At 48.8% G+C, this 18,435-nt stretch overlaps 1 pseudogene; it reads left to right on the top strand.

The window, feature by feature from the left end:
• The first annotated feature begins 8,920 nt into the window (after nucleotides 1–8,920).
• LOC129127437 (PWWP domain-containing DNA repair factor 3A-like) lies at nucleotides 8,921–10,790 on the top strand (annotated as a pseudogene).
• The last annotated feature ends 7,645 nt before the right edge of the window (nucleotides 10,791–18,435 follow it).

Consider the following 18,435-nt stretch of genomic DNA (forward strand, 5'->3'; position numbering starts at 1 on the left):
AAACAACTCCTCACCCACTCCCCAAACCCAATAAAAAGATCCCAAGGTTTTTTGGGTACATAAAACCTCGATTTGGGGTGCCGTGGAGTAATGTCCATTTGATTAAAATGGGATTTTGGGAGTGTTTTCCTGCTGTTTGGAGGAAATGGGGATCCCTCACTAGGATGTGCTTAAGGCAGGTTTGGTTTTTGGGAGCATCCTCTGGATCCTGTTATGGCTGGGGAAACTGAGGCACACAACACCTCATCTCCTCCCCAAACCAAATAAAAACATCCCAGGATTTTTTGAGCACATAAAACCTCAATTTATATATCGTGGAGTAACAGTGATTTATTTAAAATGGGATTTTTGGGGTGTTCTCCCACTGTTTGGAGGAAATGGGGATCCCCCACCCGGATGTGTTTAAGGCATGTTTGGTTCTTGGGAGCATCCTCTGGATCCTGCTATGGCTGGGGAAACTGAGGCACACAACACCTCACCCACTCCCCAAACCCAATAAAAAGATCCCAAGGCTTTTGGGCACATAAAACCTCAGTTTGGGGTGTCGTGGAGTCCATTTGATGAAAATGGGATTTTTGGAGTGTTTTCCTGCTGTTTGGATGAAATGGGGGCCCCCCACCTCGATGTGTTTAAGGCACATTTGGTTCTTGAGAGCATCCTCTGGATCCTGCTATGGTTGAGGAAACTGAGACACACAGCTCCTTACCCCTCCCCAAAACCAAGAAAGACCCCAAGACTTTTTGGCTCATAAAATCTCAATTTAAGGTGTTGTGGAGTAACAGTGACTTATTTAAAATGGGATTTTGGGGGTGTTTTCCCCCTGTTTGGAGGAAATGGGGATCCCTCACCTGGATGTGCTTAAGGCAGGTTTGGTTCTTGGGAGCATCCTCTGGATCCTGTTATGGCTGGGGAAACTGAGGCACACAACCCCTCACCCCCTCCCCAATAAAAAGACCCCAAGGCTTTTTTGGGGGTTGTAAAACCTCGATTTGGGGTGTTGTGGAGTCCCATTTGATTCAAATGGGATTTTTGGGGTGTTCTCCCACTGTTTGGAGGAAATGGTGATTCCCCCACCTGGATGTGTATAAGAAACATTTGGTTCTTGGAAGCATCCTCTGCATCCTGCTGTGGTTGGGGAAACTGAGGCACACAACACCTCACCCCCTCCCCAAACCCAATAAAAAGACCCCAAGGCTTTTGGGGCACAAAACCTCAGTTTGAGGTACTGTAGAGTAACAGTGATTTACTTAAAATGGGATTTTTTGGGTGTTCTCCCACTATTTGGATGAAATGGGGATGCCCTATCTGCATGGGCTTAAAGCACATTTGGAGCATTAACTGGGAGCATCCTCTGGATCCTGCTATGGCTGGGGAAACTGAGGCACACAGCTCCTAACCCCCTCCCCAAACCCAATAAAAAGCCCCCAAATAGTGGGAGAACACCCCCAAAATCCCATTGGGTCATTGGGATGGTGACCACCTCCTAAACCCATTCCTGCCCCCAACCCTCCTGCAGACACCACCCAAAACAGCAGATGGGACCACACCACCCTAAAAACAGAGCAGCACAGTGGCTCTGAAGGGCACTGGGGGCATCCCCAGAGCCTTTGGGGATTTTCATCCCACCTTGGGGATTTTCATTCCACCTTCCCAGCTCCTCTGGCTCCCCCAGCCACTCCCAGCTCAGACATCCATGTGGTAACGTCCTGCACTTGTTTAGACTCAGCCCTGGTTGCTGTGCTCAGTAACTCCTTCCAGATGTGAGCAGCTCTTTGCATAACGTCCCCGTGGCCACGTCCTGCCTGTGTTGGCTTCATTGCAGAGCTTTCTACATTTTTTTAGAATTTTTTTTTAATGCTCTTTCTCATTCTCAACCCTGCACTGCTTCACAGGAAAAAATTCCTGGCCAATGCCACCAGAACATCGTCCCTGTCAGAAAGGTTTTTGTGAGATGAGTGTTTGGCCTGTCTGACATCTCTCCTACCCTGGAAACCTCTCCAAAAAGCTACATAAGCTCCTGGAAATGCAGCCAGTGCTGGGGGTGAGGGTGAGAAGAGGCTGGAGATGGGACACAGGGATTTAAGCTCTGCTCCAGGGCTGAAATCCCTGTGGCCTTTTCATGGATGTGGCACAGGGGACCAGGGAGCTCCAGAACTTGGAGTCCTCATAGCTCTGAATATGAAGATCTACAGGGGTGGTCAAAGCCCTGGTGCCACTATGAGGGCCTCACCAAGAGGATTTTGGAAGAAGCTGAGCCCACCTCTCACATGGAGACCTGGTCTTTGCCAGATGCAGTTTCTCCTTCTTGATGAGAGAGAAGCTGTTCCTGAAGGGGCCACCAAGACAAGGGGAAAAAGCCTTGGAAGGGGCACAAGCAATGACACACTTGTGTGAAACCCTTTCTTTGACCACAGCAATGTTCCTGAGAGACAAAACACAGGTGGTTTCTTGGCCACAGCCACCCAGGGGCTACGTGGGGTTTGCTGAAAGAACCTCCTGAAGCTCCCTACAAATCCCACCCCACCCAGCTTGGTGACAAGGGGGAAAGCCTTGGAAGGGGCACAAGCAATGACACACTTGGGTGAAACCCTTTCTTTTGAGCACAGCAATGTTCCTGAGAGACAAAACACAAAAACCTTGTGAAAGAAAAACCTTGGGAAAAACCTTGGAAGAGGCACAAGCAATGACACACTTGTGTGAAACCCTTTCTTTGACCACAGCAATGTTCCTGAGAGACAAAACACAGGTGGTTTCTTGGCCACAGCCACCCAGGGGCTATGTGGGGTTTGCTGAAAGAACCTCCTGAAGGTCCCTACAAATCCCAGTGGGGTGAGATCCCACCCAGCCTGGCTTGGGGGCTTTGTTGTGTCGGTTCATGGGGCATGTGGGTGATTGATCCCTCATTGGAGCTTCCTCAGCTGCTGGGATTGCTGGCTGAGGGTAACTCCAAGCTCTTGGTGCCTTCATACAAAGTTCTGGAAGTTCTGGAGCCTTCCTGGAAGGCTGTGGGCTGGGAAATGGCTCTGGCACAGCTTGCACAGCATAACTGACTGTGAAAAAGGATGAAGGGAAGGTTAGCAGGGTCTACAGAGGGATCTGAGGGTCCAGAGTTCAGCTCAGTTGCTGTTAGGGAAAAGGCTCTCCAGGAAGGCAAAGTTCTGGAGAAACTGGCAACAAGGGGTTTCTTGTTGACACAGAAGTGTTGGGTTTCCTCCCTGGGACTTTCCAGCAGCATGGTGGCCACAAAAGGGACATCTGCAGTAGCTTTACCTCTTCCTTTCTCCCCCCAGGCCATGAGATGGAAACTGCAAGGTCACAGAGGGTCTTAAATGAAAGATCAGCCACAACAACACAGAGGAAAATGTTTAGGGAAACCAGGAGAGGTTCCTGTTTCCTTGGTTCAGCTGGTAATTCCATTTGCATTCCCATGGTTTCAGACTTCCCCAAAGAAAGTGTCATCAAGGACAAGGGATGAGAAGAAAGCTGAGACCCCGTAAGAGCTCAGGGAGCTTTGGGTTTGTGAGGAATCACAGAAGAACCTGGAGGTGTTTGTGTAGATGGGGCACCTGGGGACAGAGTTTGGTGGTGGATGTGGCAGTGCCTGGCAGGTAAAGGTCAGACTTGATGACCTTGAGGGTCTTTTCCGACCTAAATGATTCTGTGAAGAGCCAAGTGGACCTGGAATGATGAATTCCAAGGTGGAACCGTGGCTCTGCCTGCCTGGAATCCCCTGCTTTTACAGCTGTGCTCTGCTGAGCATCTCCTCTAGGCTGGAATTCCTGTGGGGAGGTGCTCCAGGAGATGGTGAGGGAGGTTCTGTGGTGTCCCCCCTTCCTGAGAGGGTCAGGGCTCAGGCAGAGCAGGAGGGAAGAGCCCTCCAGATTCCCTTGGGACACAGGATGGAGGCTGGGGACAAGGTTAGGGACATATCCTGGGCTTGGCCAGAGGTTTTCACTCAGCAGCTGGTTTTCTGAGCAGGATCATGGAAAAGAAGGGATCAAATCAGGCCAAGGGAGGGAGAAAGAAAGAATAAAAAATAGAGGAAGCAAGAACATTCCTGGAGGCTGTCTGGCCTCTCTCCCTCCAACCTCCTGAGAGGAGCAGGAGGAGGAGGGAGACAAAACAAAAGGCACAAGAAAAGAAGGAGCCAAAATAGCACTAACATGAGGGTTGTGAGGTCCAAAGCAAGCAGTGCTGGGGCAGGCCCCTTCCCAAAAACCCGGCAGCCCTCAGAGGATGCGGGGGTCCTGCAGAAAACGCTGCCCTTTTATGGCCAGGCGAGGAGGGCCGAGCACAGGATCCTGCCCTACTAAGGGAAAACATCTCCTGCTCAGTGCTTGCAAGGAGAACACCCACAGTGAGTATAGACAAGCTCTCAAAGGACGACTGAAATACTGCTGCTCGTGTTGACCCCGATTCTTCTCTTCTTTTTTACTTTTTTTTTTTTTTTTTTTTTCTTTTCTCCTCTCTTGGAGTTCTCACTTCTGCCTCCAAACCGGGGAGGGGGGAAGCAAAAAAAACCAAAACCAAAACAAAACAAAAAAAACCCACCAAAACCAAAACAAACAACAACAAAGAAAAAACAAAAAATCCCCAAAAAAACCCAAAAACAATGCCAAAAAAAATCCCCAAAAAACCCCCCAAAAACAAACAACAAAACAAAACAAAAAAAACACCAAAAAAACCCCACCAAAAAACCAAAACCAGAAAGACATTTGAAAAGAAAAGTGATGATCCAGGCAGGGCTGGCTGGGTCCAGGTGAAACCCTCCCATGGTGGGGTGGGGAGCAGGTTCAGGAGGGTTGGTGGGGAGGTGGGTGAAGCCCCCTGAGCTGTTCCCCTTCCAGCAGTGGCTGTGCTGGTGTTTATCCTGCTCTGGCCTGGTGTTTATCCTGCCCTGGGCCGTGGAAGGGCTGTGATCCAAGCAGGGAAGACGTTTGTTACTCCACTCTGAAGCACGAGGTCTGTGCCAAGCCCATCCATCCACTGCTGCAAACCGCAGCCCTGGCTGACCCAGAATCTGCTGCCTGGGATGGAACCACCACCTCCCAAAGCTGCAAAAGCCTCTCCATCCCAGGGCAGGTGGGATTTTCACCAGGAATAACTTTTTGCCTCTGCTTGGCTGAAGCAGGGAGGGGAATCCACACTGCAAGTAAGACCCTGACTCATAGAAACCCCAGTGAATTTGTATTTTTCTGTATTTTTCACGCATTTATCCACCCACAGGTATCTTCTGGATCCGGCAGCAGCCAGGTTTTAATTCTCAGAGGAGCTCAAATTGGATTCTAGGCCTTTTTTCCTACCAATTTTGGAATTACCAGGTTTAATTTTATGTTTGGTAACACCAAAATTAGGAAGTTTTAACCTTTAAGTTAGCGCACAGCAATAAGAAGATCCAAGAATTAATGAAAAAATGCTTGGAGGAGTGAATTTGGTTTGGTGGCCAGGTTTTGGTAGTGGGGGGCTACAGGGGTGGCCTCTGTGAGAAGCTGCTCAAAGTTTCCCCCATGTCCAGCAGAGCCAATTCCAGCCAGGACTGACCCAGCCTGGCCAAAGCTGAACCCATCAGAGATGGGAGCAGCAACTCTGGGGAAAACAGATTTAGGAAGTGGGAAAAAAACCCCCTGCAGCTGCAGAGAGAGAGAGTGAGGCCTCAGGTTTTGGCTTTTATATTTTCAGATTCTGTGCTGCTTTAGTGTGTGGGTCTGAACTTCACATCAGGGGATGCTGAGCTCTGTGCACAGAGCAGGGAGACAAAACAATTCCTGCTCCAGCTGGGCACCAAGGACAAATGATCCAAATCTCAGCCCAAGAGCACAAACCCCGTGGGCTGGAGAGAGAAAAACAAGCAGGGTGGGACTGCAGGGGCTAAAGCTGGAATGGGACAATGAACTGCAAGATGCAAATGGAGCAGAACTGATCCCAGGGAGAGAGCCCGGGAGCGCTGGTGCATTTTGGGGCCATTTTGGTTCATCTTGGGTGCAGCCCTGGCTGGGCTCTGGTGCTGCCCAAGGTGCATCCATTGAGGCTTTTAATAAATCCCTGCTTTATTCTTTAGCTCTGTCCAGTCTCTGCTCTAGGGCAGCCTGCACAAGGTGTCATGAGGAGTGAAGATATGTGAGAGGAACAGCCCTGCAGACCCCCATGAGGAAGGGCAGGAGCTGCTGCAGGTGCTGGAGCTGCAATTCCCCTGAGATTCCATGGTGCAGCCTGTGGAGAGCCCCTGCAACAGCCCATGGATCCACCTGCAGGACATGGAGGAGCCCATGCTGGAGCTGGGGATGCTCAAAGCACCCTGTGACCCCATGGAGAGCCCAACTGGGGCAGGCTCCTGGCAGCACCTCTGGATCTGTGGGGGAATCTGCCCACACTGGAGCAGGCTCCTGGCCTGTTGGGATCTCTAGCTGGTCACAGTGACCCTGAGATGTGTCAGAAAGTCTCTTTTCCCAGCCCGGCGCTTGAAGAAGGAGTCAGAGCTCTTCAGTTCTCGGTCTCAAGGTTGCTTATTGTTTCTTACCTATAAAATTCTTTCTCCTGTTTTTTCCTATAAAATTCTTTCTTGTCCAGCCAAGGTCTGCTCAGCAGGACAGACAGAGGGACTCTGCCTGCCCCAGGGCAAGGTTATGTCTTTATACTAAAAACTACGTGTGCAATATTTACAATTACTTCCCAATACCTATCACCTATGTTAGACACTGAGCTTCTACTCTAAACCAACCCAAAAGTGCCACCATCACAGCAGAAGATGGAGGCCAAGAAGAAGAAGGAGAAAGGCTGGACATGCCCAGATTCCTCCATCTTGCCCCCTGAACCCCCATACCAGAAACCCTAAAATCTACCTTATCACCTTGTGATAAATTCACTATCATTCTACTTAATTTGTCATGGCTTGCAGATCTTCATCTAAGGTTGGTAATTTGCTCCACAGGTCATAATCAAAACCACAGGGGCATCCTGTGCTCTGTGCCAGGGTCCCTGAGCCCCCTGGCAGGGCTCTGGGCTGCTCAGGACAGCCAGAGGGATGTCCTGGCTCCTGACACTGGAGCTGCATCCACCACAGCCCAAACATCTGCCCAGCTGCTGGACTTTGAGAAGTCCTCCTTGGCCAGCAGAGCTGGAGCCAGGTGAGGCTGTGCTGTGTCTCTGCTTGCTGCCTGGCTCCGCGTGGCCTCAGCGTCGGCGCAGCCCCGGCTGTGCTGATGTTGGCAGACACCGGGGGCTCGTTAGCGGCGAGACTCATTAGAACCGGGGCCCTGGGGGATGTTTTCATGGAATTCCAGAATGATTTGGGGCTGGAAGGAACCTTGAAGATCGTTCATTTCCAACCCCCTGCCATGGGCAGGGACACATTCCACTATCCCAGGCTGCTCCAAGCCCTGTCCAGCCTAGCCTTGAACAATTCCAGGGATCCAGGGACAGGTGGGTCACCTAAAAGTGTTACAAGATCACGGAGCAGCTGCCGTGACCCTGCTTTTGGAGCTGGCTCTGCTCACCCCTTTGGATGAGTTACAGCAGAGCATTGCCAGGTCTTCCTTTTGGGTGGAAAAGGGCTCATTTGAGAGTTATTTAAGAGCAGGTTTTACAACCAAGGTCTGTGCTCTGCATGCACCGAGCCCAGCCAAGCCAAGCAGCCCAAGCCAAGTTGTCCTCGCTGCTGTTGTGTTGGAGGAACAATCTCTATTAACAACTTGACTTGGCAGTTTCAACATTTTGGGGAATGAAATATTTTTATTCTCCCACCAGGCCTTTCTCCAGCCATTATTGGCTACTGCTTTGCTGCACGAACAATTTAACCCCTGTGATGTTCAGGGCACTGGACAAAAGTAAATTTAGTAAAATTTAACCTTTTCCTGATAAAGCACATGGAGATTCTATTATCTAGGTGGGAAAACCACAGGATTTTACTTATTTCATTTTTTTTAAAGCCCTTCACAATACAATTAAAGAAACTATGTTGCCACATGACTGGGGGAAAGGTCCTTTTGTTGCTTGAGAACTGGTGAAAAAGACAGAAAGCAAGAGGTTTCAAGGGTCATTTCTTGGGATGGAAATTAGTCCAGGGCGTGGTACAGCAGAGTTTGAGTCCAGGGTTTTTTCAACATCCTCACCCACAACCTGCAGGAGCAAGAGCAGCCCCACATCTCCATTTCTGCAGGAGAGATCTTCTGAGGGCATCAAGTGCCACGCTGAGGGCAAGAAACTCCAAAAGGCTCTTAAAAAATGGAAAAAGCTGAGAAGAAGTTTCAAACAAGCTTTGATGTAGGAATAGATCAAGTAAAGCATCTGGAGAAATAAAGATTTGAGCAACTCTCGTGCTGTGCCAAGGCTGGGACTGGCACCACGAGCTGAGTCTTGGACTGCCCCCAGAAATCACCGGCTCAGCGCGTGGCCAAGGAGTGTTCAAGGTGGCAGCTAAAAAGAAAAAGACAAGAAATTGTTATTTCTCAGCCTTCCCTGCACACAGCCAATGCTCAGGGCATCACTCTGCTGCTGCAGGAAACCCTGATGTGTTCTTGTTTCAGTAACTCTGCAGCCTGAACTCCAAGGGGAGCGCAGTGGTGATGGAGAAGAAGAAAGAACAATTAAATGACCACAGGGATGGGGCAGCTGCTTTACACCTTGGACACTTCCAGGGATTCAGGGGCAGCCACAGCTTCTCCAGGAAACTTTTTCCAGGGCTTCACCACCCTCACAGCCAAGACTTTATTCCTAGTACCCAATCTGAACCTATTCTCTCTCAGTTTGAAGCCATTCCCCCTTGTCCTGTTGATGCCTCAGGTTTTGGCTTTTATATTTTTCACATTCTGTGCTGCTTTAGTGTGTGGGTCTGGGCTTCATATCAGGGGATGCTGAGCTCTCTGCACAGAGCAGGGAGACAAAACAAAAGCTTATGAACCAGGGGCAGCAAATGCTGAAGGTGATGAGGTCAGTGAATGTAAGATTATTATCAAATTATAGAGATCGTAGAGTCCTATGGTTTGGGTTGGAGGGGACCTTAAAGTGTCACCAAAGAGGAGGAAAATATCCCAGGTGTTCTGTCCCACTGAGAACCCAAATTCCTCGAGGAAAGGCTGCTGGTGTGGTGCAAGCTGTGGTGGTATCCATACTGGCCAGAGTGGTGAAAGCAGTGAAGAAGAGGAAGCACCAGAAGGCGCTCCATGGATGGCACCACAAATGAGAAGAAAAGAGGTTTCTCAGTGTCTCTGAAGAGCCTGAAGCACTCTGACTGTGAGGAGAAGCAGGAGCTCATTGAGGGAGCCAAGGAACTATTCCAGGGAAACCCAGTGGTGCCTCCAGCTGATCCTGGACCATTGGATCCCAGTGGGCTGTCATTCCCTTACCAGCTCCTTCCTGGAATATTTTGCCACTGCTATCAGCTACCCAGTGAGGAAAGAGGGATACCAGATGGAATTCCCAAACACAGGGGAGGAAGGGGCTGGGCAGTCTCCCTCAGACACCTGTCACCCTCTTTTTTTAAGTTTTTCTAAGCTTTCTTATGTTTACATTCTTACAACAAACTTTCTCCCATGCTTTATATAAGTGACTTATTGTTTTGCATTCTTTTATGGAGGAGGAGAAATTTAATGGGCTGTTGGTTTGTCCAGTGTCATTGGAGAGGTGGCACTGTCACAGCCCAATCCACTGCCACTTTTGGAAATCCATAAATGTTGGAGTCAGAAATTAAAAGTGCTCTTTTTACCTTGAGAGAGCTGCATGTCTGTGTTGTGTCATTTCGTGTCCTACAGTGACGGACACCTCCCCACAGACACCCCTGAGGAAATTCCTCCTGAGAGGACCAGAGCTGCCAGGGACAGGGAGAGCAAGAAGCTGGTGGAGTTCCTAGTGAAGACCAAAGGGGCTGAAGAGCATCTCCTGAGCATCTTGAAAAGCGGGAAACTGTCACCATGGTATTTCATGAAAAATCCCTTCGCCAGGATTTTTCTCCTGAGAAGGCTCAGAAAAGAAATGTAAACAATAATTATCTGATTGCTTGGAATGTGGTTTGGAGGTTGGTGACCAACAGGTGCATCCTTGATTGGTCCATGTGAATTGTTTTTAATTAATGACCAATCCCAGTCCAGCTGTGTCGAGACTGGTTAGTCACGGGTTTTTATTATAATTTCTTTCTAGCCTTCTGATGTCTCCTTTCTATTTCTTTAGTATAGTTTTAGCATATAATTTTCTTAAAATATAATATGATATATGATATAATATGATATATATGATATGATATGATATATTATATGATATGATGATATAATGAAATATAATATAATGTAATGTAATATAATATAATATATAACAGAACATAACATAGTATCATATCATATCAACATATCATATCATATCATAATATAATCTATCAGCTTTCTAAGAACTTGGATTCAGATTCTCATCTCTCACCTCATCCTGGGAAACTGCAACAGGAAACAATCCTGCTGGCTGAAGAAATTCCTGAATTCCAGCTGGTACATAACCTGTGTGGAGACTCACTTGGAGGATGAGGAGCAGCTGGATCTGGTGATTGGGTACCTGAAGGAGGTGTACAGGGAGATGGACACCAAGAACCTGCAGCAGATCCTGGGGGATGGATGGCACCAGACTCATCTCAGTTGTGCTTTGTCACCTGAGGCCATCACCTGTGCCATTGCTGCTGTGGATGGCATTGATTATGAGAAGGCAGAAGTTCATTAAAGAACCACCTGTGAGCAAAAGAGGGAGAGTTATTTAATGAACAAATCCTGGGGAGCAAAAAGCTCAGGATGGAGCCAGAGCCTGTGGAGAGCTGAGGAGTGGCCCAGGCTGTCCTGAGGCCACCAGGTGTAAATACCCAGTGGTGATTTGTATAAAGGTGTCATTCTTTGTAAAGTCTGTATGTAAATTCCCAAATCCTCTGCTCCCAGCCCCAGCTGGCTCTCAGCCCTTGCTGCTTCCTGTGGCCTCGCTGTGCTCAGGATCCTCATCCATCAGTGCCCTCCTGGACACCTCCCACCAGACCAGGATGCTCCAAACAGCTTTTGTCTGTGATGATGAAAGCTGATCTCCTTGCTTGTCTAGTAAAGTCCAAGGTAAAGAAGCAAAAAGGGCCTTTGCAGAAAATCCACAGATGTTAAATTCAGCTGTGTGGTGAGATGGTCAGGTCCCAGGCACATTCAGGGTCCAGCTTTCTCTCTCCAGGGGCCTGACCCTGATCTTGGGGCAGTACAAAGATAAGTGACAATCAGGGAAATGGGAGGGAGTGGCTCAGGGACATAGGAACAGACATAGGAACAGGGCAAGGAGCCAATGGGGTATAAATGAGGGGATGCTCCCCAGGGCCTCCACATTAAAGCTCATCCCCTGCCTGGACACCTCTCACTGGACCAGAATGCTCCAAAACCTGGTCTTGGAGTGTGTTACCTCCTTTTACTTCTGGAAAAGACCAAGAGTTTTGATAAACCCACAGGAAAAATGGGGCAGGCATGGGAGCAGACTCCCCCAAACACAGCGAGATGCACTTGGATCACTGCTCAGCACCTGCAGGCTTCACCAAGTAACAAACAATGAACTTAAATGAGGAATAAACTGCCAGAGACCCCCAGGGCTGTGCAGAGCTTCTGCTGCTCCACTGGCTCCCACGTGGGCTCTTTTAGCCAAACACCCACCTTGGGAAGGGAGCTGGTCCTGCTTGGTGGCCAGGGGTGCCTGGTGGCCTCCCTGCTCCTGATGAAACCAGGGGGTTCCTGGCAGGGAAGGCTCCTGAGGGTTCCCCTTTCCTGCCTCATGGATCTCCAAAGGTGGGAGATCAGATTGGTGCCCAGAGCTCCCACCTGGATCACAAAGATTTGGGTTCTTGTTTTGTTGTGACGAGGAAAATTCCATGGAGGAGGAATCCAGGTTTTCTTTAAACAAAAACATTCCCTTTTCCTCTAACTGAACCAGTGGAATGCTGGTTTATTGCTTCTTCTGAGGCTGTGAATTTTGGGAGGTTTTAATTGTCTTTTTCTCATCCAAACTCCCCATTTAACCCTGCCCAGCTCCCTGCTCACCTTTGCTGGAGCTGTGGCACATGGAAGCAGTGTCACCAAGAGCTAATTAAGGATGAAAAATGATAAATGGTACATAAAACCCCCTGATTAGGGTTCCTCTGTGATGATGAAATGTGATCTCCTTGCTTGTCTAGTAAAGTCCAAGGTAAAGAAGCAAAAATGGCTTTTGCAGAATATCCACAGATGTTAAATTCAGCTGCATGGTGAGATGGTCAGGTCCCAGGCACATTCAGGGTCCAGTTTTTTTCTTTCCAGGTTCCTGGGGGCTGACTCTGGCCTTGGGGCAGTACAAAGATAAGGGACAATCAGGGAAATGGGAGGGAGTGGCTCAGGGACATAGGAACAGACACAGGAACAGGGCAAGGAGCCCATGGGGTATAAATGAGGGGATGCTCCCCAGGGCCTCCACATTAAAGCTCATCCCCTGCCTGGACACCTCTCACTAGACCAGGATGCTCCAAAACCTGGTCTTGGAGTGTGTTACCTCCTTTTACTTCTGGAAAAGACCAACAGTTTTGATAAACCCACAGGAAAAATGGGGCAGACCCCCCCAAACGCAGCGAGATGCACTTGGATCACTGCTCAGTACCTGCAGCCTTCACCAATAAATAAACAATGAACTTAAATGAGGAATAAACACAATCCCTCATCCAATACACAGGGCAAAGGTGGATGGGATGGTTCCTGTGTGCAAAGTTCAGGGTGGGATTCCTGTGGCAGCTCTGAAGGGCGTTGGTGTCACCCCTGGGTTTGGCAGGTGTGGATCTGCCCAGCACGGGGCTGGCAGCTCCAAGGCAGCTTTGCATATCAAAGGAGAATGCAGTAAGAAGCAGCTTTTCATTAGCCAGGAAGTCACAAATTGATACCTTGATTGAAATAATTATCAAGAATTACAGGAAATACCCAGAGATGCATTTAATATTCAAGAGAGTCTCCAGGGAGTTGGGGAAACTTTGCCCCAAATAGGAGTTTCTGTTCAGGGATGCAGCACAAAATGAAGCCCCCACCTATCAAACCCCCCATTATCAGTCCTGCCTTTTACCTGTCTTTTTAGAACAGATCCTTCCTTTTTCTTCTTTAGATTATCCTGATTTTTGAGGCTGCTGTGGAAGTGCTGGAGTTGCAGAGCAGATACAGAGGAACTGCAATAATTTCACTGCTCCTTTCTCTCCCCTCTGGTTTTTAGGTCCCTGAAATCCACAGGATCCATCACAACAGGAGTGTCCAGAGCAGCTGTGGCTGCCCCTGGATCCCTGGCAGTGCCCAAGGCTGGGTTGGACAGGGCTTGGAGCAGCCTGGGATAGTGGGAGGTGTCCCTGCCATGGCAGGGGGTGGGATAATCTTTAAGGTTCCTTCCAACCCAAACCATTCTGGAATTCTGTGAAATCAGTAATGGGAAAGACAAGAAACCATCTTACTCTGGAAATATTCATATACAGGAAATATCCAGTGAGTTTTCTTCCCCTGCCTAAGCCATGTTATATAATGCCCCAAAAAAACCAAACAGACAAAAAAAACCCATCCAACCAACCAAAAAAACCCAAACCCCAAAAAACCCCAAAACCCACACAGGGAAAAAAAAACAAACCCAAAAACCAAAAACAAAAACACGGAAAAACAAACAAACAAAAAACAACACATAAAACACCCCAAAACCCAAAAACAATACCCAAAAAAAAAAAATCAAAGAAGAAAAAATCCAGGATGAAGATCCCACAGAAATACTCTGATTTATATTAGTGCCAAAAATCCCCATAAATTGCTGGTATTTGTGCTGAAAATATTGAGCAGAGAAGGTTCCCTGCCCATGGCAGGGGGGTAGGAGTGGATGAACTTTTAGGCTCCCTTCCAACACAAGGTTTTCCCTAATTCTATGATCCTAAAGGACACAGGGGTGGAGTCAAGGCCTCAAAGAGGTGTCTCAGGGAAAGTTCAGGCTAAATTCAGATAGAAAGTTCAGCCTTTTCCCAGTGGGGTTTAGAAACACCAAGGCTCCAAGGGCAGGAATGGACAACAAACCATGGGCACCTTCTTCAGGAAGGTTTTTATAAGACCCAAATCCAGAAGCTGAAGTTCAAATTGAAGGTGAGACACCAGGCAGCCCCTGCTCACATCCCTGCAGCCCCAGCACAGCTAGAAGAGGGGAGATGGCAGGGACAGACCGCACTGGGGGAAAGCAGGGCTGCAAGGAGGGAGCATTGCTCACAGCAGTTATTTATGATTTGCCAGGAAAGCGAGCAGATACACAGCCTGGGACTCCCTGGGGATCTGTCCCAGGCCTGGTGCTGCTCAAAATATTTTTTTGATAATTACTTGCATGAATAGAAAATTTGCTTCTTCCAGCTGCGAATGATAGCGAGGAGGGAGGGACTGGGAGCGCTCTGGAGGATGGGCTGGGACTTCAAAACAAGCTTGAGGCAGCCTGGAGAAAAAAAATAGTCTGCAATTTAGGGGAAACAAAGGGAAAATGCTGCTTGTAAAAGAGGAGCTGGGCTGTGGGCAGGGAATGGGGGAGCAGGGATGAGGCAGAGATGTCGCATCCCTGCCTGGGATGGGCAGCCCTCCTTGTTCTGAGGGACAAGCAGCACAGCACAGGCAAGGGAAGGTGCAGGCTGCCTGCAGGACATGTGGAGAGAGGGGATTTAGATGCCTGTGGCTCCATGGATCCTCATCAGAAGTGGGTTGTTTGTATAGATATGGGGATTTGGGGAGGCTGTGGGCTGGTGGTGGAGACCAGGGGTTGGTCAATCACAGAAGCTGGAAAAAGAAATCCAAACAAACTCATCCAAAATCCAAAAACCCCTCAAGCTCCCCCAGAATAATCAAGGGACTTGGGAGTTATTTATTGCAGAGAAGATCAAGTTTGGGCAAGAGCTACCTTGCTACCTTAGAGCTTTTACAAATATTTAAGGCAGTCTGTTCCCTTTATTTAAATATTTACAGGGGCCTGGAGTGACAGGACAAGGGGGAATGGATTCCCACTGCCAGAGGGCAGGGATGGATGGGATTTTGGGAAGGAATTCTTCCCTGTGAGGATGGTGAGGGGTTGGAACAGAATTCCCAGAGCAGCTGTGGCTGCCCCTGGATCCCTGGAAGTGTCCAAGGGATGGGGCTTGGAGCAGCCTGGGACAGTGGGAGCTGTCCCTGCCCATGGCATGGGGAGGAATGGGATGAACTTTAGGGTCCCTTCCAACCCCATTCTGAGTTTCTCTGATTTTCTTAGAAGGAAATAGGTTGTTCTCTTCCTCTCTGTGACCAGCAGTGATGGGCTTATGCAACAGAAAAGGAGCTTTAATTGAGACAAAAACAGCAACAAAATTGGGAGTTTTGTCTTGGTTTGTTTTTTGAATTTATTTTTTTTTTTAATAGAGTGCATAGTTCAGGCAATTTTGGTTTTGGCAGTCCAACTGCTCAATATCAGCCCTGAAATTTTTTTCATATATTGGCTGGATAAGAAGTGCTGTGATTTATACAGCTGGAGTTGATCCTGACTCTGCAAAGGAGGAGACTGTGCAGAGCTGAAAAGGGCCCTTTTTGCCATGTTCTCTGGCACAAACTCCTCATGAAAGGTGTCAGTTCAGAGCTATTCATGGAAATGAAAGATGAGCATGGAATCCATGCAGCTTCCTGCAGAAAGTCAGCAGGAAATCCATGGCTAAAGCAGGATTCCTCCATCAATATGTGGGTTTTGTTACAGAGAGCAGTTTTGATAAAACAGATTTTTTTTTTGCTTTGTTTTCCCTCGTGGTTCAATAGAAGAGAGGTGTATTGCTACATTCCTGAAATCAAAAATCACACCAGAGACACGACCAGGCAGCCTGGGTTTGACATGATGTGAGCTCACATTCCCAGATTCTGTGCTGCTGACCAGATTTTCCTCACAGTTCTCACTTCTGTGATAACCAACCCTGCCAAGCCCAGAAGGGAATCACATCCTCACAGCAACCTGTGAGCTCTCAGGAGCAGAGAATTGGCCCAGATGATTTTCAGTGGCTTTGGTGGCACAGAGAAACCAAAATACACCTCAAAGTCCCTGCAAGGGCTCCCACTCACCAGCCCTGCTTCCCACAGATGAGAACAGCGAGTCCTTGACATCCTTCCTCCCTCTTGGCTTTTTTTTTTTTTGACAATTTTTCATTTTTAAAATGAACAATTCTTTGAGACAAGGGCAATATCTGATCTTTGAAGAAGGGAGAGGGTAAGGCCCAGGTCTAGAGCCCATGGGCTGAGGGCGATTCCTATTTAGCCAGAGGTGGAGGACCTGTAGGTCTGTGTGGAATATGACATTTCCAACAGGTTCCCTAAAATCATCACAGAATCCCAGGATGGTTTGGGTTGGAAGGAACCTAAAAGATCACCCAGTTCCAGCCCTGCCATGGGCCTGGACACTTTCCACTATCCCAGGTTGCTCCAAGCCTCATCCAGCCTGGCCTTGGGCACTGCCAGGGATCCAGGGGCAGCCACAGCTGCTCTGGGCACCTGTGCCAGGGCCTGCCACCCTCAGAGCCAAGACTTTATTCCTAATATCCAATCTAAACCTATTCTCTCTCAGTTTGAAGCCATTCCCCCTCATCCTGTTGTTGCCTCAGGGTTTGGCTTTTATATTTTCAGATTCTGTGCTGCTTTAGTGTGTAGGTCTGAGCTTCACATCAGGGCATGCTGAGCTCTGTGCACAGAGCAGGGAGACAAAACAATTCCTGCTCCAGCTGGGCACCAAGGACAAATGATCCAAATCTCAGCCCAAGAGCACAAACCCCGTGGGCTGGAGAGAGAAAAACAAGCAGGGTGGGACTGCAGGGGCTAAAGCTGGAATGGGACAATGAACTGCAAGATGCAAATGGAGCAGAACTGATCCCAGGGACAGAGCCCGGGAGCGCTGGTGCATTTTGGGGCCATTTTGGTTCATCTTGGGTGCAGCCCTGGCTGGGCTCTGGTGCTGCCCAAGGTGCATCCATGGAGGCCTTTGAATAAATCCCTGCTTTATTCTTTAGCTCTGTCCAGCCTCTGTTCTAGGGCAGCCTGCACAAGGCATCACTGTCACTCCAGGCCCCTGGAAAGTCTCTCTCCATGGTTCCTGTAGCTCCTCCAGGCCCTGGGAGGCCACAGTGAGGCCACCCTGGAGCTTCTCCCCTCCAGGCCGAACAATCCCAGTCCTGGGTGCCAAACAGCAATGACACCTGGGGAGCAGCAGCTGCTCTGTGCTGGTGACAGCGAGTGACACCAGCAGCTCATGGGGACACCACTGGGCAGCCCTGATCATGCAACACCACAGGGACTGATCTCTCCCTTCAGCAGAGACACTGGAAATAACGGAAATGAAATGACATTATTTTAATATATAAAATTGACATTGCTTCACAACGTTGTTTTTAAAAATCTTTCTTCATGCTGATACATGCTTCCCTCTCCATGGAACAGGTTTGTCCTCATTCTTTCTCAAATCTCCTGCTTCTGAAGGCCCACAAAGCTCTGCTGATTGATTCACCTCCCATTCCCAAGAGCCAGGTGTTTCTTCTGGAAGTGCAGCAATCCTCATCCTCTCCCCTTCATTGAAGACTTTCCCAAACCTCCTCATGCTTCTTTGATGCCTTGTGCAGGCTGCCCTAGAACAGAGGCTGGACAGAGCTAAAGAATAAAGCAGGGATTTATTAAAAGGATCTCCTCCATGGATGCACCTTGGGCAGCACAAGAGCCCAGCCAGGGCTGCACCCAAGATGAACCAAAATGGCCCCAAAATGCACCAGCGCTCCCGGGCTCTCTCCCTGGGATCAGTTCTGCTCCATTTGCATCTTGCAGTTCATTGTCCCATTCCAGCTTTAGCCCCTGCAGTCCCACCCTGCTTGTTTTTCTCTCTCCAGCCCACGGGGTTTGTGCTCCTGGGCTGAGATTTGGATCATTTGTCCTTGGTGCCCAGCTGGAGCAGGAATTGTTTTGTCTCCCTGCTCTGTGCACAGAGCTCAGCATGCCCTGATGTGAAGCCCAGACCCACACACTGAAGCAGCACAGAATCTAAAAAATATGAAAGCTAAAACCTGAGGCATCATTTTCATTTGCCAAAATTCATTGGGGTAAAATTATGTGGATATTGCCCATGTGGGTGGTCAAGGCACCAAGGAGAGAGGAAGGACCTTCCTCATCCTCCCTCACAGGGTGCACCATGAGCTCGAAGGAAAAGCAGCCCCAAGAGGGAGGGCAGCCCCTTCCTGTTTGCAGGAATTAATTAAGGAATTTTGCAGCCTGAGGCCAGGACTGGGACATCATGGGAGAGTGGGAGCTACAAGTGTTCACAAGCTGTGTTGAGCTCAGAACTCTCCGTGCCAAAATCCTTAAGAGGTTGGAAAAGAGCTCCAAATTCAAGTCCAACCATTACCCCAACACTGTTCACCACAAGCCCTGTCCCCAAGTG

The sequence above is a fragment of the Agelaius phoeniceus genome, chromosome 1, assembly GCF_051311805.1.
Source record: "Agelaius phoeniceus isolate bAgePho1 chromosome 1, bAgePho1.hap1, whole genome shotgun sequence".
Taxonomy (NCBI): Eukaryota; Metazoa; Chordata; class Aves; order Passeriformes; family Icteridae; genus Agelaius; species Agelaius phoeniceus.